Source organism: Peromyscus eremicus, chromosome 23 (genome assembly GCF_949786415.1).
Source record: "Peromyscus eremicus chromosome 23, PerEre_H2_v1, whole genome shotgun sequence".
Lineage (NCBI taxonomy): Eukaryota > Metazoa > Chordata > Mammalia > Rodentia > Cricetidae > Peromyscus > Peromyscus eremicus.
In genome coordinates this window covers 15,624,834-15,650,285 of record NC_081438.1, presented here as the reverse complement: position 1 = coordinate 15,650,285, position 25,452 = coordinate 15,624,834, and the positions used below count along the sequence as shown (strand labels likewise).

General features: G+C 48.6%; 2 long non-coding RNA genes across 2 annotated transcripts; one reads left to right on the top strand and one right to left on the bottom strand.

The window, feature by feature from the left end:
* Window positions 1-20,926: 20,926 nt before the first annotated feature.
* Window positions 20,927-22,751, bottom strand: LOC131898305 (uncharacterized). Its single transcript, XR_009375894.1, has 3 exons — window positions 22,493-22,751; window positions 22,133-22,204; window positions 20,927-21,144 (listed from the first exon to the last, which is right to left on the bottom strand). It is a non-coding gene; the product is annotated as an uncharacterized LOC131898305 (long non-coding RNA).
* A 30-nt stretch (window positions 22,752-22,781) lies between these two features.
* LOC131898304 (uncharacterized) lies at window positions 22,782-23,366 on the top strand. Its single transcript, XR_009375893.1, has 3 exons — window positions 22,782-22,920; window positions 23,014-23,142; window positions 23,219-23,366. It is a non-coding gene; the product is annotated as an uncharacterized LOC131898304 (long non-coding RNA).
* The last annotated feature ends 2,086 nt before the right edge of the window (window positions 23,367-25,452 follow it).

Below are 25,452 nucleotides of genomic sequence, written 5' to 3'. Positions count from 1 at the left end.
TCAAGCCAGCCCCTGCCACTTTTCATGGCAAGCCCTTCTGCGAGGACACCCGTACAGCAGGGGCCTGCTCAGTCTTAGACGGAGGCCACTCTTGTTATCAACTACTGTAGAAAACAATTACTCCTTTCAAATGTCCTCCTGGGTTTTGCCTTTAAAGCCTTCACCTGGGGCTGAGGACATGGCCCAGTTAGAAAAAATGCTCGCCATACAAGTATGAGGACCTGAATTGGGTCCCCAACATGCTTTTTTTTTAAGAAGCCAGATATGGAAGTCTGGTCTTGAAATCCCAGCACTGGGGAGGCAAAGACAGGTGGATCCCTGGAGCTCAAAGGACAGACAGCCCAGCCTCATTGGCCAGTTCCAGGCCAGTGAGACACATGGTTCCAAAAAGGGTTAGTGGTTCCTGAGGAATGGCACTCAAGGTTTTCCTCTGTCCTCCACATATATACAAACACTCATGCATGCATGCCCACACACACATGAACATGCATGTCCACACACATACACACTTCCCCTTGACTCAAACTTCAATATGCCCATGGATTACCATGGTACCCACATTCTCACAGCAATGCCATTTCCAAGTGGATACTGTTGATGGCACCTGACTTGCCGTCTCTCCTGAGGAGTGGGAATAAAAACTTAATGACTGACAGATAGCTCAGCAGCTACTGTGGGAAAATGCAGGCTTGGGAGATGATGACAGAAATCTAAGAAATCTTGAATGGTGATGCTTTCATCTCCTTCTGTACACTGCTGTCCACAGAGACCTCTTCATGGATCAGACCCGTCTTCCGAACTCTGTTCCTGCCCAGCCACCTGCAGAGACGTCAAACAGACATCTAGATACCAGCAACATGGATCATATCATTGGCCTGGATGATCAAGTAAACTGAGGCCACATAACAGTGTTTTGGTGTTAATGCATTCCCACAGGCCATTGAGAAGGGAATCTTTCGCCCACTATGGACAGACAGCAAGGCCAGTATTAGGGCATAAAAAAGAGGGCACCAGGTAAAATGAATGAAAGACAAATCATTGTATCGGGTATGGAGGAACACTATTGTGGTCCCAATAGACAGGAGAATCAGAAGCTGGAGGCCACCCTGGGCTACATAATGAGAACTTGGAAAGGGAAACAAAGAGGCAGAGAGACAGACAGACAGATTTATGAAAGGGATTGATTAGGTGTCACAATTAGCAGGTTTACCAGATGTCCCTCCAGAGGCTACATTGAGCAAACAAACACCCTAAAAAGATTTAGAAGCTTGTATGAAGCTAAGCTAGGCATCACTGTAGATGGGTCTAGGAGCCGGAGCCTGTCCATCATGTTGGTACTCTGGGCCAGAGGGCCTCAGGGTGTTGGGAGGCCAGGCCAGCCTTCTGACACACAAAGACTATGGCTTCCTCTCACTCTTTGGCAGGTGGTTGAGTCAGCCAGGACATTGCTGCTGAGCAGTTCAAGTCTGTTAGATGAACTCTTTAGGTTCAGATAAAGGTGCTGAAATGAATTATCCCGCAGGTCAGAGTTTTATTAGGGAAGTGATAGCATCATGCCATAGGTAGTGGGACAGAATTCTGAACAGGGAAAGAGCCTTAGTGCAAGGGAACCAAGGAAAATGCTCCTATAGTTTCTGTACCACGTAGCCTAGCCTATGTGCGACACGTGACCTAGCCTATGTGCAACACATGACCTAGACTATGTGCTAGGGATCAGGAGAATGACAGGTAAGAACGGAGGTCTGGAAGGTACTAGATAAAACAATCAAGTTATCATTCACGGCTGCCTTGGGTCAGGGCAGCAGGGAGTGGACTAGATCTCTTCAAGGCTGCAGCATCAAGCTTCTTAAAGGGACAGCATCCTACAGCAGGAGGTCTGGGATCGTACAACGTCTCAATCAAGGCTTGATGTGGTCATGAGAAGAGTCTGTGCCGTCGCTGCTAAGGGCGTTAATTGCTTTAGTGACTGTTGTGTTTCACCTAATTGATGCCACCAATTAGGATAATATCAACAGGTAAGTTAGAAGCACTGGCCTTTTTTCCTATTACACCTCACCGAAAACATTAAGTGAACAGCAATCTTTTTTTTAAAGGTTTTGAACTGTGTGCATGTGGATAGGGAGAGTGCAAGTGAGTGCAGGTGCCTGCAGGGGGGAGGCCTCTGATCCTCTGCAGCTAGACTTACAGGTTGGTTGTGAGCTTCCTGACATGGGGGAATCAGACACATGTCCTCTGCAAGAAGAGCATGCACTCTCACGCTCTGTCAACTGCTGAATCATCTCTCCAGCCCCATGAGGAGCTATCCTAGAGTGCAGGAATATTCAACGTAAATTTCTAATCTGTGGGAGTAAAAAACAAAAATCCATGGACCTATGGGGTTCCCTCAAAAGGGGGTTCTCCTTTCTCTGCTACAGGCAGTTGACCTGTGCAGCAGGAACAGAAAACTGGAAGGGACTAGATGGGCATCAGAGGGGACCCCGAGGCTGACCAACACTTGGAAGAAACACAGGCTCCCCAGCAAAGGGAACTGGGGTAACATATAACCCAGCATAAGGTACTCAGAGCCAAAGCCACACCTCTGTGAGGATGCAAGATCCACAGACAGGGGGACAAACAGCCTGCATTGGTACAGGCTGCCCCAGAAGAACTTCAGGACACAGTCGGAAATGCCTGGTGCCTGGGCCTCTAGGTTTTAAGGCTGGATGACACATTAAGAGACTATTAGGGGTCAGCAAGATGGCTCAGCAGGCAAAAGCTCTTGCAACCAAGCCAGACAACCAGAATTTCATCCCCAGGATCTACATGATGGAAGGAGAGAACACATTCCTGAAAGTTTTCCTCTGACCTACACATGTATGCTGTGGCACACACACGCGCGCGCGCACACACACACACACACACACACACACACACACACACACACACACGCACAAAAATAAATAAAATTTAGATGGGGTGGGGAAGGGGGAAAGAAGAGGAGGGAGAAGAGGAGAGAAGGAAGAGACTCCCACCTGCTAGCTGAACTACCAGAGACTTAGTAGGAGACTCTTAGGCCCACTCTTGTGGGAAGGCTGGCCTAGCTTCCTACCGCCTTGAGGCCCATTGGCCTAGGGTTGCCTCTCTGATGAGCTTCTCTTCCTTCTACCTGCAAAAGCTTTCCTCTAGGCTTCATAGATCCATTCCTTGTCTTTATGCAGGTTCTCCTCAGTGTCACATCTGCAAAGAAGATGTCTTCAAGCCTGCCTTCAAGCAGACCTCCATTACCTTGATTACAGCGTATTACAGTTGTTAGAATTCCTAGCCACTCCCCCATGCTCGCATGTGGACTGGCAAGATGCTTAGTCATCCCAGGGCCTTACGTCCTAAGTAATCTGTGCACTGTATGATCACGTAATCTATGTGCATGCGTGGCACAATCTTTCCCATAGGCCTAAGCACCCCCTTTTATTTCCTCCCCTTAATAAACTCTTATAGTGGGATTTGCTGTAACTCTTGGCTTTTCTTACACTGTAAACAGTGCTGCTTACTGAATAACATCAGTGTGTGTATGGAGTCGAGAGTCGGGAGAGTGGGGTTCACATGGCACACAGCACGTTATAGTGTGTGTATGGGGGGGTTCACACGACACAGTGTGTTACAGTGTGTGTATGGGGTGGGGGTGGGGGTTCACATGGCACAGTGTGCAAATGGAAGTCAGAGAACAACTTTCAGGAGCTGGTTCTCTCCTTCTACCTTGTTTTTGAGACAGTCTCTCTTGTTTCCACCATGTTGCATGCTCCAGACCAGCAGACTCATGAGCTTCCACAATTCCATGGTGTCTACCTCCCATCTCGCCATATGCTAGGATTACAGTGCGTGCCGCCATATCCAGCTTGATTACATGGATTCCAGGGACTGAACTTGGGTCTTCCATCTCACAGAGCAAGCACCTCTACCCACCGACCATATCACAGGCCCACTGTCTGTCTATTCTACCAAAACACAAACGCCTAAGCTAGGCATGGTGGCACACTCCTTTAATCCCAGCCCTTGGGAAGCTGAGGCAGGAGGATCTCTTTGAGTTCTAGGCCAGCCAGGGCTACACTGTGAGGCCCTGTCTCAAAAAAAAAAAAAGAGAAAGAAAGAAAAAGAAAAAGAAAAAGAAACTACTCCTGGCCATCAAGAACCCTATCTACCTATCTAACTTACTTGTCATATTCCTAGGACCCAGGGCCATGTGACATTTGAATAAGAGAATGAACATGGTTGGTGGCTTTACAAGAAAAATTGTGGCCCAGAAGCGTTCAATAACACAATGAAGGGTTCCCAGGTCCCTAGTAGTGAAGCTAGGACTGGCCCTCAGATGGGGATGGACAGCTGGAGAGATGGCTCAGTGGTTAGAGCACTGGCTGCTCTTCCAGGGGACCTAGGTTCAATTCCCAGAACTCACATGGCGGCTCACAGCTGTCTGCAGCTCTCATTCCAGGGAATGTGATGCCCTCGCACAGACATACATGCATGCCAAACACCAACGAGTATAATGTAAGAATAAATAAATCACTTTTTTAAAAGACAGTAAAGATTTTTCCCACAATCAGGTTAAGAAGCCCAAGAAGAACTGTCCATCCCCAAGCCCTTCCCAATCATCATGATTACACATCCAAGAGACAGTCGAGAAAATTACTTCAAACCAAAGGGCACAGCTGAGCATGGCCGGTAAAAGTAAGCCGGGCTTCATTAATGAGGCCGCTACGGGAAACACACCCTCTTTCTCCATCCCAAACCTGATGTGATTGAACCAGGGAGTGTCTATGTTGCACAGCAAAATAAATAATTACCCCTTGCCCTAAAGGCTGATTGCTAAATGGAATGTGGGCTAACCCCCTCACAGGCTGGTGTGGGAGTCCATTCCAGAACTCATGTTCTGGTGCCATTAGTGATGGTGACCGTTGGTCAATTTGACCCAGCTTTCCTCACGGAGGGAGGTCAGCACTTCAGCAGTGATCACCCCCTGCTCAGCCTCAGCCCCTGCAGAAGCTGTTAGTAAGACAAAGTTGGCATGGGCTCTGACCTGAGATGCTTACAAGGCCACACAAGGACTTTACCAAGAAGCACAGAGTCAGCCAGCCACGGTGGCAATGTCGCCATCGACATCATTTGAGGGGCCGAAGAGTTCGAGTGCGTAAAACACTTGAACGCGTGGAAAAGCAGCCATGGCCCCTTCCTGCCCATCCTCCACCCCAAAAGCTAAAGAGAGAGGAGCCTGGCCTTACTCAGCAGATGCCTGACATTGCTCCAGGCAGGCAGTCCCAGGTTCCCTGATGCTCTTCCCCAGAGTGTGACCCTGCTGAAGGTCAGCTGACTCCAGTTATCAATCAGCTTTGGGAAGCCTTTCAAGTGGCTGGCTGTGAGGGACCAGCAGGAATGGGATGCACTGCTCCGCACTACCCATCTCTCTAACTCTCTTTCTCCCAGCATTGGAGGCAGGTCCATGATGCCAGAGCTTCCTGAGGCTCTGAGGCTGCTGCTGAAGGACCTGATTTTTCTTGTTATTTTCCCTGCAAGTGCAGAGTCATGGTTTTCCAAAGACACCCAGCCCAGGGAACTGCAATCCTGAATAGAGAAAAAAAATGCAACAGAAACTGATTTTATAAATCAAAACTTTGAGAAGCTACCCACACAAAGAGGGGGGAAGATCTACAAATGACCACATGACTCCCAAACATGCCCATTGCCATCCTTCCACAGCACCACAGCAAGAGGGCACAGCTGTGACCACAAAACCACTTCTGGTCCCTAGGCCAACACTCTGGCTAGCTAATGGAAGGCTGGGAACACGACATTGTAAAAATATCTTGCCACTCATGAAAAAGAACCTGCTACTCAAATAAGATCTGAGTAAAGTGGGTGTGTTTAAGAAAGGTGGGGAGTCTTAAGAAGATTAGTGTACTTCTTACTGGAGGCATAAATGTTCACCACCTGAGCATGAGGGTGACTATAGCAGACAGATCACGATGCTCTAAAGACCAAGGCTGAAGATTCTAACTCGGGGGCTGGAAAGACAGCTCAATGGTTAAGAGTGTTTACTATTCTGGTATCCTCTGTAAAGCTGGCTTAGTTGCCATAAATTCCTTTTATCCATCTTTATCATGGAAAGTTTTTATTTCACCTTCCATTTTTTTAATAGATAGTTTTGCTGGGTATAATAGTCTTGGTTTGTTGTTGTGTTTTTGGTTTGGTTGTTGTTTTGTTTTGTTTTGTTCTCATGACTTGGATCTTTCAGAGGACCTGAGTTTGGTTCCGAGCAGCCACACTGATCAGCTCACAACTGCCTGTAAGTCCAGCTCCAGAGGCCTCCAACACACTCTTTTGGCTTCCATGAGCACTCATATTCACAAACCCACAGACAGACAGACAGACAGACACACACACAGAGAGAGAGAGAGAGAGAGAGAGAGAGAGAGAGAGAGAGAGAGAGAGAGAGAGAGAGAGAGAGACATAAATCTTTAAATTAAAAATAAGTATTTTAAAATAAGGAGAGAGAGAGAGAGAGAGAGAGAGAGAGAGAGAGAGAGAGAGAGAGAGAGAGAATTAGTTCTAATGTCAATGGGATTTCAAACTCCATCCCCAGCTCCTCAGCCTGATCCTTGGTTATCAACTATGAGGCTTTCTAGACAGCTCACACTGTATAAATCTCACTGTAAGTTTTCTGAGCACCACCTCAGGTTTGCTGCTCACAGACTGGAAAAGAAAATGGAGTCATATTCTCCCTCAGAAGGAAGAAAATGACTGAATGTTATTAAGAGGACAATAGTCCTCTTTTATGAAGATGTCCTCATAGAAACATTATCTCTGCAGACAGGTACACTGCCCTCTGCTCCAATGAGCAACTGGAAACAATGTCTAGCTGTGCCCTGACCACCGGCCCTTCCACCAAAGAACAGGATGTGACCCTGTCATCCTCATCTGGCTTTGATGTCACATGCTCAGGAAAGCCTCCGTGACCTCCCACGCCACACCAGACCTCCCTGGTTTATTAAGTGGCATTCATCTTAATTATTGCAGTTTGGATGTATAATGCCCCCCTCCACATACACTCAGGTGTTCGAACACTCAGTTCCCAGGAGATGGCGCTGTTTAGGGAGGTTTTTGAACCTTTAAGAGGTGGAGGAGCCCTGCTGGAGAAAGTGAGTCACTGGAGGCAGGCTTTGAAGTTTTACGGCCCAGCATCACTTCCTGTCCACTCTCTACTTCCTGTGTGTGACTGTCATGTGACCACACAGCCTCCTGCTCCTGTCACCATGACTTCACTGACTACTGTCATGGCTTCCCCATCCCTCTGGAATTACGAGCCAAAATAAACCCTTTCTCCCTTAAGTTCTTTTATCACAGCGACAGAAGTAACTAAGAAACAGAAACAGTTGGCGGGGAGGGGTAACCCACTGTCAGAATCACTTTCTAGGAGAAAAATAGTCTTTATCCATTCAGTCCAGTGTCCCACAACCCAGAGCACTCCACAAAGCAGCTTCCATGAAGAAGAGAACCATGGTCCCAAACCTCTGAAACCAGGATCTGAAATAAACCTATTTTGAGGGGGTGAGGGGGTGGGCAACATCATGATCGTTTATTTACTGAGTGAAGAAATAAATTAGGATCTGTTTACGAGTCAAGATGGTGAGCTGGAGGGACGGTTTCGTGGGTAAAAGCACTTGCCTTACAAACAGGAGGACCTGAGTTCAAATCCCCAGCATCCCCGTAAGAAGCCAGGCGTGGCTGCACACGTGCCTATAGCCCCAGAGCTATGGTGGACAGAAACAAGAGGGTTGCTAAGCCTTGCTGGATGTGAGCTAGTAATGGGTTCAGTGAGAGGCCCTGTCTCAAGGGACTAAGCAAAAAGTGACAGAGTAGGACCCCCAGCGTCCTTCTCCAGCAAGAGAGGGGTGAGTTCTTTCTCAAACACAGACATCTATCTCTTCATCCATCCTCTGATGGATGTCATGTGACCACACAGCCTCCTGCTCCTGTCACCATGACTTCCCTGACTACTGTCATGGCTTCCCCATCCCTCTGGAATGAGAAGCCCTGAGTCCGTGTCCTTCTGTGGTAGCTATGGGCTGATCCTTCGGAGGGCATCCCCAGCTAGCCAGGGAAAGACTGTATCCTGATGGGCCACCATGGCTCATGCTGTGGTCGGTCACCTTCTCTCTTCCTGAAATAAGCTTACCTACAGCAAGTGTAGGGGTGTCTGATGCCGACAGAGAGGCCACCTCCTCTATCAGACTCTCAGGTTTCAAACCTATGGCTGAGTTTGGAGAATACACAGCCCATTTGCAGGAGGCTGGAGAGCCCCGGGGCCGCCAGTCATGGATGTGGTTGGTTGGTACTGTCCCAGCGGAGGACTCTGGTCCAACACTGTGATTACCCCTCAACAAGATCACCTTCCTGGGCACCTTTATTATTCAAAAGTGTCAGGAAGCTCCTTTGCCATAAACAGTCTCATAGCTCAGATTATCCCACTGGGAGGGGGAAGACACACCCCTTTTTGCTTCGTTAATGAAAAATGCAGGAGATAGATTAAAAATAACTCTCTGAGAGGAACAGAATGTTAAGGAGTTTCAGGAACTTTCAGAATGAAAATGACAAGCGGAAGGCCTCCTTGTCTTCAGCGGGGGGGGGGGGGGGGGGGGGAGGAATTAAAAGAGTGTAAAGAATTTCCCAGCAGCACCACCCTATGGGTGACTAGCCGGATAGTAGCCCTCAACAGAAATGGTTCCTCTCCAATCCGGCGCCAGCATTACATATGGACATTGGACTTGGTGGTCTCCAGATGGCTCAGTTGTACCCTTTCCTCAAGAGTCCAGACCACTGGCCAAGAGCTCTGGGAAGGTCAGGGACCCTCAAGTGGTTGAGCAACGCCATTCAGGGTGAAGTGGATGATGGATCTGATTTAAGGACAAAAAAGAAGAAGATGTGGTCTCAGGAAGCCTTGGAAAAACAGGTGTTAGGGATGGGGCTGAAGAGATGATTTTGGTGGGGTTAGTGTCTGGTATGCAAGTATGAGGAACTGAGTTTGGATCTGAGCACCCACATAAAGTTGGGTGTGGGCTGTGGCCATGCACGGGTAACCACAAGGCTGTGGCGCCTGGAGACAGGGAGATCACTTGGATGAGATTGCTGGCTGCCAGCCTTGCTCCAGGCTCAGTAACAGACTCTGTCTCAAAGTGACAGACCCATGTTCTCCTATGGCCTCTGTGCAACACACACACACACACACACACACACACACACACCCCTGTCTTAAGTCACCAAGACCTAGAGATAAGAAGATGGGGCAACCGTGGAGGCCCCCATCTCTACAGTGCCACCGTTCGAGGACAACGTGAGCACCTCCATCTCCCCACCACCACCATCTCCCACTCCACATTGCCCCCCCCACACCCCCGCCATAGGCTTTAACCATGCTCTGACGATTCCAGCCACGCATGTCCCTTGACTCGGACCTCTTTATTCCACTGGTCCAGTCTCACTGGAGCTGACTCATCAGCAGGCCTCTGCCTCCAAGTCTTCACATATCACCAAGGCCCTTCATGACACGTGCTCTGTGGAGCCCCAGCTCTGCTCAGCCCTGCCCCCCTGAACAGAGCAAATTGGTCTCCTCATCATACCTGCTGTTCTTACCCAGCTCCTGATGATCTCATCAGACCTTCCTGGACATGGGACCCTCTGTACCATCAAGCCCTTGGCCCCCAGAAGCTCTTCCTCCAGCTTGCTGTTAGAGGTCACTGCCAAGATCTTCCTTTCCCAGCCTCTGGGGGCTGTGGGAGCAGGCCTCTGGGTATCTATCTGCCTTTTCTCTCTGAGCTGTACATACTCAGAGCCTAAGTAACTGCATATTTTATCCTCCTGAGGACCTGCAGTGATCCCTCCTAACTGCTCCCACTCTGGTTGAGCCAAACGGTGCCCAGATACAAGGGCTGCTGTGACCAACACAGACAGTGAGGACCAGCCTGAAGAGCCACGGGATCCCACGTATCCACCAGACCCTCAGCGTCAGGTAGATTAGCAATGTGAGTTGGGAAGGGAAGCTGAGCCAGGCACAATGGAAGATGGGAGACTAGAGTCCCTGAGATTAGGAGGTAAGAGATAACAGAGACATTTCCTCAACCACCCCCACCCATTGGTTCCTGCCACCCCCCTGTCCATGTTCTGTCATCAGAAGGAGTGGATTACAAACCCCTGTGCCCACAGAACGGCATGCTCCTCAGAAGGGCAAGCTGCCCCGAGGCAGAGGATCAGGCCTGGGGCTGCCAACCAGTAACTGCTGCAAGCTGGGGGTGCAGCCTCATTCCAAGATGTGGGAGATCTGGGTGTCTCAGGGAGGGGGAAAGACAAACACAAAGGAGCTGGAATTGTGACTTCAGACAGGAGCTGCCTCCTGGAAGAGATTTGAGACTTTTAATAAAAGCCAGAAAACAGATAACTGCTACTGAAACTGTGAATGAAATCCACAAAATCCAACAGTGTGGTTAAAGGGGTACAAGCTCGTCTTTTTTATTATTTGTAAGTGTGTGTATGTCTGTGTATGTGTGTGTGCATGTGAGTGCAGTACCTACAGAGGCCAGAAGAGGGCATCAGATCCGCTGGAGCAGGAGTTAGAGGTAACCATGAGTTGCCATGTGTGTGCTGGAAACTAGTCCTTGGCAAAAGCAGCCAGGGCACTTTCTCAAGCTCCCACTGTGTATCAGCCTTGGGGGACACCAAAGCAAATGTTCCACCCTCCACTTTCAGGGAGCATAGAACACCAGGCAGACTGAGAATAAATAGGATACTCAGGACCCACGGTAGGATACTCATGAAGCAGGATGCAGTGACTTATGGATAGAATGTGAACAAAGAGGTTCAAAAACAAGTCTTTACCTCCATCTTCCCTGCAGGGCTGAAATCTCTTCATACCATGGCAAAATCCCATGTATGAGGGAAGGCAGTGTCAGCCCTTCAAATACCAGCTCCTGAAATGAGGTTCCTGACACCAGTATCCCCTGCAGCCCATGCCTCTGGCTTCCAGATCCTTCATGCAGGGAAACATGTTTGCAATAGCTCCCTAGGACCAGTTTAAGGAGTATCAGAAAAGTGCACCATTAGGAGCTCACAGCTGTGGGGCAAAAGATGCAGGTTTAACTGAACGCATCTGGAGATTTGCCCTGGCCACCTTTCTGGAGACAGAGGCCTCCTTTAAAAATCAGAAGCACCTTTGTCTCCTTTCCGCCTCACAGAGGTCAAATGGGTGCAGGTCTGCCGCGGTAATGGCCAACCCCCAACGCGCAGAGTTGCTTGAAAAGTAAAAGTTGACTCATCCAGACGACTCAGAGAGCAGGTGCACCGACTGCCAAGCCCATGGCCTGAGTTCGATCCCCAGCCCCATGAGGTGGAAAAGGGTCAACTGGCTCCCCCCAAGTTTCCACGTGCCCAGCACTCAGGCACACACACTCGTGTGCATGCACGTGCACAAGCACATACACACACACACACACATCTTACACAGAGGAGAGTTTCAATTAATTAATTAATTAAAGTGGGAGGAGTATGTGAGCTCCCATCCCTAGCTGAGGAGTTGTTGACGGCCAATGGCGCCAGGGGAAGGAGAGTTGCTGTTCTTCTGGGACGTGGTCCCTGGTTGACTGGCCACGCTTGAATAGATGGATCCTCACTCAAGTTTATACGGGCAGCACTAAGTGGATTCAGCAGGTTATTTAAAAAAAAAAAAAAAAAAAAAAAAAAAAAAAGGACATGAAGTTGGGAGAGAGATTCGGGATGTGGGGAAGAGGGCCGGGAGAAATTGAAGAAGGGAGAGAGGGGGTGAGTATGATTGAAATACATTATATACATGTAAGCGGTGCTCAAAGAATAAATAAAATACTGTATAAAAGGTAAAAGTAAGTAAACATGAAAATGCATCCCTTATAGGCACATCACTAGTTCCAGTGTGGTTTGTGGCTGCTCCAAGAAGCCACAAGCTGCACCCCATGGGCTGAATCTGGCCCGTGTTTTTGTGACTGAATCAAAATCTCTCTCTCTCCTTCCCTCTCTCCCTCCCCCTCCCCCTCCCCAGTCTCATGTAACACAGGCTGGCCTAGAACTTGGTATGTAACCGAGGATAACCTTGAACTCCTGACCTGCCTGCCTCCACCTCCCGAATACTGAAACTTCAGGTGTAATTACAGGTGTAACCACCGTGCCTGTTTTGTGTGGCGCTGGGGATGGAGCCCAGGGCTTCACACACGCCGCCGGGCAAGCACTCTTCCAACTGAGCCACATCCCCAGCCGGTGACGGGGTGACGGAAGCTCCACCCCCACGCACCACTGCCATGCGTGCTGCTGAGGCTCTGTGCGCAGTGAGGGGCCGGTGCCAAAGCCAAAGCACTCCTCACGTGGCCTTCCTCGGAAGATCGTGCTGACCCCTCCCCACTCTCACCCCGGGGAGGAGTTCTAGAAAGTTCCAAAGCGCTGATAAACACTCTGACATGGAAAAAACACAAGCGGCAGCCGCTGACAACTCACTGGCCACACACACAGGCACTAGAGCCGTGGCGGCTCAAAAGTGAATCTACCAGAGCGACCGTGTGGTTCCAGATCTCTCTGGCACCCGTGGTCTTATGTTGAGTTTTGTATGTTAGGCACGGGTGCATGTCCGTACATGTTCATGTGTGGAGGTGTGTATACTCGAGGGTGTGTATATGTGCGTGTAGTGTGTGTGTGTGTGTGTGTGTGTGTGTTATGTGGCAGTTGTGTAGTGGGTGTGGGTGTGTGTAGTGGGAGTGTGTATGTGTGTGGTGTGTGTATGTGTGTTATGTGTGCGTGTGTATGTTGTGTGGTATGTGTGTGGTATGTGTGTATGCTTAGTGTGTATGTGGGGGGTATGATTGTGTGTGTATATGTGTATGTGGTATGTGTGTATATGTGTATAGTGTGGGGGGTGGTATGTGTGTGGTAGGTGTGGGTGTGTAACTGTGTGCGTGTATATGTGTGTGTGGTATGTGTATGCATGGTGGTGTGGTGTGTGTATAGTGTTGTATATATGTGTGTTTTATGGTGTGTGTGTGTGTACGTGGTGTGTGTGTATAGTATGTGTATATGGCGGGCAGGTAGGTGTGGTGTGTATGTGGTGTGTATGTATGTGGTATGTGTGTGGTGTGTATGTGTAGTATGATGTGCGTATGTATATGTGTAGTGTGTGTATATGGTGGGCGGGTAGGGGTGGTATGTGTGGTGTGTGTGTGTGTGTGTGTGTGTGTGTGGTGTGTGTATATGGTGGGCGGGTAGGTGTGGTATGTGTGGTGTGTGTGTGTGTGTGTGTGTGTGTGTGTAGTGTGTGTATATGGTGGGCGGGTAGGTGTGGTATGTGTGTGGTGTGTGTGTGTGTATGTGTGTGTATGTGTGTGTGCACACACACGCGCATTCCTGTGGAAGCCACAAGTCACTCCAGGTGTTCTTCAGATGCTGTCCGTGTGTTTCTGGACAGGGTCTCTCACTGCCCTAAACTTTACCAAGTAAGGTAGACGGCCCTCAAGCTGCAGGGGTCCATGTGTCTGTCTGTCAGTCTCATCACTGTGATTACAAGCAAACACCACCACACCCAAGTTTTTCTGGTCTAAGGGGTCTTTATTTATTTGTTTGGTTGGTTTGGTTTTGGTTTTTTATTTTTGTTTTGGTTTTGGTTTTTGGTTTTTGGTTTTGGGGCATTGAACTCAGGTCCTCATTCGTTGACTGAGGCATCTCCCCAGTACCAAACTCTTTGCTTTTAAAAATCCCAGGACCCTTGAAAATCATCTATCCCAGAAGATTCATGTGGGAAAGGCATGATCTGGTCCAGTAAACCTACTCAGGAAACTGGAAAAGTAAATCAAGAATGAGCATGCTTGGTATGTACCCGTACCACACACACACACACACACACACACACACACACACACACACATATCACCCCACACTCCCCTGCTTCAATGAGATGAAATGATTTTCTTATGCAAACCCCAGTGTTATCCTAGCTGGCAAATCTCTCTCTGCCCTTCAGGAAAGCCCCCCACCCCTGCATCTCATCCACCTCCACCCCCTGTGCCTTCCTGGACTGGGCAGAATTACAGACCTGATTTCCTTTAGTCACTGAGCCCAAGCTGTGATTCCCACAAACGTCCCCAAGAGCCGGGCTTCACTGTCAGCCTGCAGTTCCCAAGGTGGCGGCTACCCCTGTATTTTATTGGTTTTCAATTCCCAGGCCCTCCCTCTCCATTCTCTCCGACCCCTGCTTTATTCTTCCTTCTCCGCCTCCTACTTCATCGCCTCCGCTGTTCGAATGAACGGAGGCCGCCCCCACTCGGAACCCCCACCCCCCAATTAGGAATCACTCCAGAATCGCCTCGAACCATCAACGGTTGGCTGTTGCCTTTCTATTAAACTCCAAATACTTATTTCTTTTAATACGTAAGGAGCCTTCTGTTCAGATTGCTCGGGGGCTTGGATGGTGAGGTGTAGTCTCCGTTTTTAATGAGTGCGATTCAGCCTCGAATCATTTCAACCTCTGCACTGAAAGGTCTCTTGTTAGCTTCGCAGAGGGGAGGCAAAGTGTCAGCGCATGGCATTTAAGACCTCGCTTCTTAACCCAGAGCTGTTCCACGGTTTCAATCCTGATTGGAAACAAGCACCCAGTGAGACGTCTTATAAGCTCCGTAAGGAAAATGGAAGCAAAGGACCCGGATGCCCTCAGCCGTTCCCACACAGGGCAAGGATGGTCTCCTTCTCTTCCCCTGTGTCATGTTTATAGACAGAAATGTTTTCTCTTTTAAGCTTTAAGCAACAACAACAAAAAAGAAAAAAAAAACTTGTTATCACAAACAGCCTATACGAAAGACCTTCAAATAGCACCCAGGCCCCAGCTCCCTGATGATAATTAATTGCAATACTAAGGGACTGCTAATACTTGTGGCACCCTGGCTGGCAGTGGAATGATAGGAATAAGCAGAAACATCCCACATGCATGCATACACACACGCGTGCACGTGCACACACGCATGCACACACATGTGCACACACATCTGGATTGGGTGGGCACCCCCTTCATCTTCCCTGTGCAACAGCTGGCATGTATAGACTCGCAGCAGAGAACTGAGCCAACAAGAACTCAGTGTCTGTCGGTGTTCATGTTCTACACTTACTATTCTATTCCAGATGCCAGATTTTTAAAAAAGAAGAGGAAAAAAAGAAGGACAGACTGCCGTGGTTTTTAATGGCAACTTGGCATTCCTAACGGGGCATCGGTCTACATAGGTGGGTCTGAGCCAGAGCCCCCCACCTCTGTTCAAACAAGCCCTACTTGAAAGCTCCATTCAGCTCTCCAGGGCCATGTGCATGAGCAAAACAATAAGATATTGAGCAGGGACAAGGGCCGTCTTCTGTTGAGCCTGGCCCTGTTCCTGGGGAAGAACATGAGGACAACCTGCCCACACAGCGATTAACAAGGCAGGGACAACCCAGAGGGCACTGTGATTGGCCGTGGCATGGTGACAAGCAGAGTCAGCACACATCATCCTAAGAATCCCTGCAACCTCTGGGCTTCGGCGACAGTCACCTGCCCCCACCAAAGGGCTGCGCTCAATAAACTCACGTGCACCAAGGCCTTCCAAGGGCAGAAAGTGAACAAAGAAGGTGAAACATGAGGGGTTTGGGGGCGGGAGAGATGGCTTGGTGGCTAAGGGTGAGGACTTGAGTTTGAATCTCTAGCACCCGCAAAAGGCCGGACGTGGAGCAGGTGGGCGCCGGGAGCTCACTCACTATTGAGCCCAGTCCGAACACTGAGCTTTTTGGTTCAGTGAGCAATTCAAAGCAATGAGGCCAAGTGATGGAGAAAGACACACTCACGTGCATGCACCATACACATACACATACACACACACACAAACACATACACACACACCACACATACATACACATACATACACCACATACACACATACACATACATACACACACATACGTGCACACACACACACAGATACACATACATAAGCACACACGCACATACACACATACACATACACACAAACCATACACACACCACACATACATACACCACATACACACATACACATACATACACACATACGTGCACACACACACACAGATACACATACATAAGCACACACACACACACATACACACACACCACACATACACATACACACATACACACACACCATACATACATACACCACATACACACATACACATACATACACACATACGTGCACACACACACACAGATACACATACATAAGCACACACACATACACACACACCACACATACACATACACACATACGTACACACACACACATACATACATACACACATATACACACACACACATACACACGCGCGCACACACACACACACACACACACACACACACACACAGTGTACAGAGATGAAGAATGAGTCCGTGGCACCCGAGAGCAGGCATGGGAAAGAGTTCCCGGGACAAAGGTGAGAAAGTCACCAAGGTGTCACAACGTTCTTCCCCAGGCTAGTCACATGACTCAACCTATCACAATTCGTCAACACGCACATTCACAATGGATGTGTCTTACTGTATCAAAATTACACCTCAAAATTTTCCATTTTTCAAAAAAAAGCAATCACAGAAGAAAAATCACTTCAGGAGGGGGAAGGAGTCGGATCGACAGTAACTCCTCGACAGAAACAGGATAAGCCAGGAGACAGCATAATGATACATTCAGAGTGTTGAGAGAAAATAACTGCCAGCTTAGACTTCTATTAAGCAAGAGAGATACCCTTCCAGGATTAAAAAAAAAAAAGAAAAGAAATAAAGACATTTTCAGACAAACAAAAACTAATACAATTTACCTGTGGCAGACACCGTTAAACAGAGCAGGGGCAGCACAGAAGAACAAAGCCAGGTGGAAGCGGGTGGAGGCAGGAAGAGAGAGAGAGTGGAGGGAAGGATAGATGTGTGCTGGTGTGGAAATAATTAGCAATATCTTGTAGTCTTATTTTATATCCATTTTCCTTCCGTGTATATGTGTGCCTGTGTATGTATATGCACATGAGTGCAGTGTCTACTGAGGCCAATAGAGGGCGTCAGAACCCCTGGAACTAGAGTCACTGGCAGTTGTGAGCCACCAAGTGGGTGCTGGGAATTGAACCCAGTCTTCTGCAAGAGCAGCCTGTGCTCTAACCGCTGAGCCACCTCTCCACCCCCGACGCTGATGGTTTCCACCAGCTTCTTTTTTGGCTACTGTTGACATGGCAGACATATCCAAAAAGAAAAAAAAAAAAGACCTATCTACACATAAACATGTACAGCCACGTGCATGCTTGTACATACACAAAAGGTGTACAAAGGTTTGTGATCCCATTTGTAAACATCTGTGATTGAAAAAAAGAGCACACACACACACACACATACACACACACATACACACACACACACACACATACACACACACATACACACACACACACACACACACACACACACACACACACAGCAGGAGAGAAAACTGCCCCCAACAGAATGTAAGAAATAGGGGAGAGGAAAGGACCAAGGTACCAGAAAAACAGCAGCTAAGTGTTGTTCCACATCTGTTCCATCCCCCAGCATCGATGTGACCTTGCAAGGCTTCGTGGCCATAGGGAATGAAGTAAATCAGAATGCTTCGTGTAAACAGCAAGATGTGGATTTAAAAAGCACAGTGTCGCTAGGAGGTGGTGGCGCACGCCTTTCATCCCAGCACTCCAGGAGGCAGAGGCAGGCGGATCTCTGAGCTCTAGGCCAGCCTGGTCTACAGAATGAGTTCCAGGGCAGCCAGGGATACACAGAGAAACCCCGTCTCGGATAAGGAGGTCCTCTTGGACCACATTCCGCAGCATGCATATGAGATGAGGCCTAACTCCATCTTCCACAGCAAGGGGAAGAATTGAGAGTGAATCAAGAACACCCTTTCTTTATTCCGTGGACACCCCAAGTAGGCACAGTGCTCCCCAGCCCCAGTGAAGGCAAGTTGAACAAATTACTACAGAGGCTGGGAAATCCACCTTCATCCTGCCTGCCCTTCCCAATCCGGCTCAATTTCATGGTACACGCTGCTTCCTACTTTATTGTCACGAAGACACCAGGGAAAACAAACAGAATAAAGTCTACCATTGTTAACAGATTTTTAAGGGGGTAAAAAAAAAAAACCAACACATTTTTCTTGCGGTCTCAATGGGTTATTTAGCTCTAGTGACAGCTGTTGACAATTTTTTTTTTTTACATGTAAGCACGGCCAGCTATAAGTCTGCTTTGGTTATAAATGTTTAATTATAATGCTTCCATCTGAGCTGAAGGTAAACCCACATTCTGTCCGAAAAGTGTTAGCAAGAACACAGACCAAAAGCCACACACACCACACACACACACACACACACACACACATACACACACACACACACCGTCGTGATGAGCACCCCATGCTCCCTAATGTGATCTGAAGTTGCTTCCCCCAGATCCAAGAGTCCTTGGCGGGGGGGGGGGGGGGGGACCAGAGGAGGGGGTTGGTAGACAGGTGTGCTGGTTAGTTTTATATCATCTTGACACAGGCTAAAGTCATCTGAGAGGATGAGAAAGGACCTCCATAAGAGCTGGCTGAAGGTAAGCCTGTGGAGCATTTTCTTAACCAGTGATTGATGGGGGAGGGTCCAGCACGCTGTGGATGGTGCTACCTCTGGGCTGGTGGTCAAGCAGGCTGAGCAAAGCTACCAGAGCAAGACTGTAAGCAGCACCCCTCCATGGCCACTGCATCAGTGGCTGTCTCCAAGTTCCCACCTGCTTTGAGCTTCCTTCAGCGGACTGTGATTCAGGATGCGTAAGCCAAATAAACCCTTTCCCCTCCGGGTTGCTTTCTTTGGTCATGGTGTTTCATCTCAGCAATAGAAACTCACTCAGACATCAGGTCATCGTGGAGAGGGCAGGTCGGAAGCGAGTCCCTAACAGGATTATTGGCCCAGTAGCAACAACAGGCGACTGAGACATCACCACCACTGGACCTAGGTGCCCTAGACCCTCATTCAAGTTCCTCTTTCTCCTGCAGAAAAGACTCTCAGGACCAATCAGAAGGAAGAATTGGAACTTATGAAGATTTTGGTGTAGAATTAAGTATGGGGGCGAAGGGGGAGACACAGCAAAAGGCCAGCGCACACCCAAGACACAAGTGCAGTGTTCTCAACAGGGAGTTTTCTAGGCTGGGTTTTGGGGGTTTTTTTGTTTGTTTGTTTGGGTTTTTTTGTTGTTTAGTTGGTTGGTTTGGTTTGGTTTGGTTTTGGTTTTGGGGGTTTGGTTTCTTTTGTTTTGGTTTGGTTTGGTTTGGTTTGGTTTTTTTCGAGACAGGGTTTCTCTGTGTAGCTTTGCGCCTTTCCTGGAACTCTCTCGGTAGCCCAGGCTGGCCTCGAACTCACAGAGATCCGCCTGGCTCTGCCTCCCAAGTGCTGGGATTAAAGGCGTGTGCCACCAACACCCGCTGGGTTTTGGTTTTTAAGACAAGGTCTCAGTTGGTCCAGGCTAAGCCTTGAAGTCACTAAGCAGCCAAGGATGACCTTGAACTTCTGATCCTCCTGCCTCTCTCTCCCAAGTGCCTTAAATAGAGGTGAGCACTGCTTAGGTGTTGGGGCTCAACCTGGGTGCTTTGTGCATGCTGAGCCCAGAGCCCCAGCCCTGAAATTGTCATAACTATAACCCTGTATATCTGTTTGACGGCTTCTAAAGTTGAAGTTCTACTGTTCAAAGGGTTCCTAAAGGGTGCTTATTTTGGTTTAGTTCACTATTTTGGAAATGAGATCCTAGGCTGATTCCTGAGATGCCCTGGACATGATCGAGGGCTGCTGAGATCTCCAGGACCCCTGCAGGAGGGAATCAGAGCATACCGTTTGTGTCTGAACAGAGTGAGTCAGCTTGTTGGCGGGATTCTCAGGTTACAGGCTCACAGCCAGGATGGGAAGAGTGTTTGCTCACAGGTCATACATATGGGCCTTAAGCCTTAAGCTCCTGGCCATGCTAACACTTGCATTTCAAATAGCTCCATGTAAAAGGAATATTGTCCCCTCCAGGCAAATAGTGTCCTGTCCCCTCTCACAGCAAATTTTATTAGCTGTGCTAAAAATTTTCAGCATCCAGCTAATGTCAGGCTTCCACCAGACTCCAGGGTGAGGGGCTCCCTTCTCTTTCCCTGTTTCCCTGATTCTTCATCTTTCTAGCCGCCTCGGCCCCACTGAGGTTCCCAGAAAAGAATATCCCGTAGTCCCCCTCTCCTGTGCCCAATAGCATGCACAGCCAGAGGAAACACCAGAAATATTTCACTCACAGACCTGTTCATTGCCAGCCCAGCCTACTTCTCAGGGTATTAGCAATGGTGTCTTTTCGTGAACTAGGCGGGACCCCTGTAGAACACACACCTGGATTTCCCACTCTGTGGAATTAAAAGGGCCATCTATGTTCCCACTGCCTATGATCCTCCTGCCTGCTGTTCAGCATCTCCAGGCCTGGGGGACCTTCGTTACTGACCATGTTATACCCAAAGCAACACATTTCTGAGCAGCTTTTCATTCCCTGCCTCGAGTGATGCTATAAACAAGGTCCTTCCGTTACTCTCAGGGGCAGGACGGGGCTCAGCTGGCTGGTCCTGTTAATTCTACATAGTAGGAGACAGAAGGAGAAAGGAGAAACTGAGAACCACAAGCAGAAGGCCTTGGGTTCCTTCCTCAGCACTCCATAAACTGGGTGTGGTAGCAGACACTTATAATCCCAACACTTGGGAAGCCGAGGCTGTAGGATCAGAAGTTCAAAGTTACCCTCAGCTGCATAGAGAGTTCAAAGCCAACCTGAAGCACACAAAACCTCACCTAAACCAAAAAATTATTTATTTCAAGACTGAAGTAAGAGGGTCGTACAAAAGCAGGCATTTCTACACATAAAGCTCAACTCCATTTACAGGACAGACTATGATTAAGATGTGGCTCAGAGAAAACACCTCCATGGGCTTAGCTTGAATGCCTTATCTCATTCTGTCCCTTCCCCGTGACATGGATGAGAAACTGAGGAACAGAGGCAAAGTCAGAGGTCTAGGATTACATGGTTAAATAAATGACAGGGTGTAGGGTAAGCCCAATTCTGACTACAAAGATCATAATTTTAAACTATGGAAGTTTCTAGAAAATTCCAGAAAAGTCATAAAACTTACCCAGTTCATGGGTAATCTTTAAATCCATGGTAATGTGGGCCCTGCCTGGCTCAAAACCCAATCTCTCCACTGACTCTCAATTTCTAAGGCTACCTCCCTCCATCTTCCAGAGGCAGGGCGTGGGGGGTAGTATGTGACACTTTTCTCTCCCGACACCTTCTGAGCCTCTTGTGTCCTCTTTAGTAAGCCCCAGTCAGGATTCCCCATAGAACATGTGCTTTATTTACTGTCATGGAGAAACACAAACTAGTCCTGGAATCCTTCTGAAGGGTCTAATTCCATTTGCCTAATGGCATGGTTAAAGTTGGGGGGGGGGGGGTGTGCGCCGGATACGCTCTGGGAGAAAACTGTCTTTTAAAACTACTGCATTTGGATTAAAATCCTTGGGGGTATGAATCTACCAAGAGATAAAAATTCCCTGGAACCTGCTATGTAGACCAGGCTGGCTTTGAACTCACAGAGATCCACCTGCCTCTGCCTCTGGAGTGCTGGTGCTAAAGGCGTGCGCCACCACGCCCCACCTGCCTCATTTGATTTCCACCCATCAGGTACAAGATACAGAATTCCCATTTACGTCCCTCTGTTTGACCTAGACAGCATCAGTTCCTTCCAGTTCACCCCTGATGATTCAGTGGTCCCAGCCTGGTGCCCTGAGGGACCAGCCTTTCTCCTACCTCTTTCCAGCCCCTAACAAAGGGGCTGTGGTTAGCGTCTCAGGCATCTCTCCATTGTTTCTTTCTAAATGGAAACCTTTTATTTGCTTATCAATCACTGGGACAGGCTTCATTGTTGCAAAGAGGAGCGCTTTCCCATCTCTCTGGAAACCATCACTCTCCCTGCCCACCTTCCCGCCCCCTTTGGATACAGACCTGGATACTAATGATGTTAATTTCAGAGATGCTCACAGGACATTTATTTTCTGTCAGACAATGCTGCAAACGCTTTTCATGGGGGAGAAAAAAATAAAAGTCATTTGTTGGATCTCACAAAATATCCCCCTGCCTTGAAGTTGAAGAAACTGATGCAAAAGTTGAATAACGTGTCCTGGAGGTGTAAACAGAAATACAGTGTTCCTGGAAGAACAGGGTAGCTAACTAACACCCAGTCCGGGTTCTTTTGTTTGTTGGGTCTTTGTTCGCTTTGGAGGGCGGAGACAGTAGGGAGCAGAGGGGACAGTGGCAAACTCTAGAGCCTGGGCTTCATCTGAGAAACATACAGAGTGGCCCTACCTCGGCAAATTCAAGCCTCGCCTGACCCAACGTGGTGAGCTTCGAGATTCTCCAGAAACTCCTGAAGGGATGCTTCCAGTCAAGTCCATTTTTAAAACTGTGTGTGTGAGCTCATGTGGGCATGGATGCGCCACGGCCTTGGTGGGGATGGAGGTCAGAGAACCAGCTTGGATGTTAGTCCCTGTCTTCCACCTTGCTTGAGACAGGACCTCTCTTGTGGGCTGCTGTGAACGGCAGCCCACTCTGAGCTCATCTCCATAGAAACGGTGAGATTGTGGATAGGGATTCTGTGCCCAAGGTTCTGTGGGTTCTGGGGATCCAAACATATAGGTCCTGGTATTCCTGCAACGAACACTTTGCTCACTAAGACAACTCCCCAGCCCAAATCTGAACTTGAAGACGGGGAAGAAAACTCAGAGGCAAGCCAGGTAAGGGATGGTCTATGGACGGGTGACTTGGACACAAGCATTAGCAACCAAACCCATCGTCACCCTGTAACCACGGTGTATCCCTTCCAACAGGACCGAAAGAGGGACCAAATGTGATAATAAACACTCCAGCAGCCATGGAGGCTCACACCTATAATCCCGGCATTCAGGAGGCTGAGGCTGGAGGATCGCCATGAGTTCAAGGCCAATCTGGGCTATAGGGTGAGTCCTATGCCACCATGGGTTATGCAAGACCCTGTCTCAAAAACAAAGTAACAATCATGTCTTTTCTTTGCAGGTCCTCAATCAAACGTGAGACAAGGGGCCCTGGCTCCTTCGTTAAGGGAAAGCAAGAGTGGCCCTAATGAGTCACTCTACACCAAAAGTTGTCAAATCCATCATCCCTGTTCTATTTTCTGAAAGTGATTAAATACCACTTTCTCCGCTTTTGTAGCAAGATGCCAGTGACAGCCAATCTATCACTACATCTGATCTATGCTGGCATCTGCCGGTGTTTAGCCGGGGAGTTTCACATCTATCATTTCCCTACCTGAATCACTTTTCGAAAAAAAAGAAAAAGTTTAATTCCGCCTCTCCACAACAAGGGAATTAAATAGCGTGAACTTTTCTCCCACAAAACACCAGCAATGGATCCTTAAACCCAACCAAAAGGATGCACACCCAGAAGAAGATGGCAAGGGTGCCCCAAAGTACAGTGCCCACGGATGCCAAGAGGGGACGTTGGATTTCCATCCAAGAACTGGAGTTACAGACAGTTGTGAGCCACCAAGTGGGTGCTGGGATCGAACCCAGGTCCTCTGTAAGAGCAGTCAGTGCTCTTAACCACTGAACCATCTCTCCAGCCCTCTTGTTGTTTTTCAACTTGGTAATATGTTTAGCTTAGCCACAGCAATACATGTGTGTCACTGGCTTTAAATACCTTCCGGGATGCGCAACTTTGGGGATGTGCCTTTCCTTATATTTCTAGAACTTTCTCACCACCCCAAAAGGAAACTCTGTCCCCATTAACAGTCACTGCCCACCATCTCATCCCCTCATACCAGCCTGGGAAGGCACAACCGTGAGACTTCTTCCTATCCCTGTGGATTTGGATATTCTGGACATTCCCATGATTCCTTTAAACAGAATATGAAGACTTTTGCCTCATCCTGGTCCTTCAATTCGATCGCATTCTCTCTCTCTCTCTCTCTCTCTCTCTCTCTCTCTCTCTCTCTCTCTCTCTCTCTCTCTCTGTGTGTGTATGTGCAGTGTGCAATGTGTGTGTGTATGTGTGTCCTGGGGATGAGAACCATGGCCTTGCACATGCTAGGCAGGGGCTCTACCATTGAGCCACACCCCCTGCCCCTCACTGGGGGATTCTAGGCAGGGGGCTCTACCACCACTGAGCTATGCCATAGCTCTTTCTCCATCATTTTCCAGATACTCCCATGCTACCACTTTGCCCACCATTTCATTCCTTCTCACATAGAGACCACTATTTCCTTATCCACCCAGAGATGAGGAGGACGTGGATCCCTCTTCCATGGCTGATGGGAATGTAAATTGGGGTGGGTGCCATGAGACACAACCTAATGCGTTAAGCTGAGCAAACAGCTCTACCTCTTGAGTGGAAAACAGGTGTTCAAACAGAAACCTACATAAGCTGTTTGTGACAACAGCATTCATAATAGTCACGGGGGTGGGGGGGACAACAATGCCCGCCCTTGTATTTGAAGGAAGCATCCTCCTTATAGCAAGGTCACATTATGGCAGAACTTCAGACCCACAGCACTGAGGACATCCTTACCATGGGCAGCCCAAAGAACAGGGAAGGGTAAACAAAACCCTGGGTACTACATTAAGGTATTTTGTTGAGTCTCTCTTTCTTAGATGCTTTTGTTCAAATTCTGTCAACTACCAGATGGAGCTTGGTAGCTCTCAAAACCCATGTCTACCAAAATTATAGAGCCAAACAGAGCTGTGCTCTAGAGACGGACCCGGCTTGAGGGCCAAACGCGACCTGGTACCCAGAGAGATGCAGAGAGTAACCTGGACACTGAGAAGAGACGCACAGCAGCATGAACATATCGCACAAAGCTGAACAGAAGAGTCATGGGTACAGTCATGAGTGAAGGGTACGGCCATGATGGTGGGGAAGTAAAATACAGGAGCGTGAGGCAGCTGGTCCGTAAGAGTCAGACTGTGGGGGTCCATTGACCTGTGTATCCAGGCAAAGTGATGCCCCTACGTCTTAGAAGAAACCGCTCGTTTGCATGGCAGGAGACACGGGAGGAGGCCTTCTGGAGAAGAACCAGCGATCTTATCTCGATTCGGGTGCTGGTCGTCTTATGCATTCAACTTTGTGATATTCTGTAAAAAGGCACCTCAGGCCCCCCATGTCTGGGGGATGTGTTTTGTCTCCTTCTGTTAAAGTGTTTCAAGGGAGCTAGAGAGATGGCTCAGCAGTTAAGAGTGGTTGCTGCTGGGCTGGAGAGATGGCTCAGAGGTTAAGAGCACTGGCTGCTCTTCCAG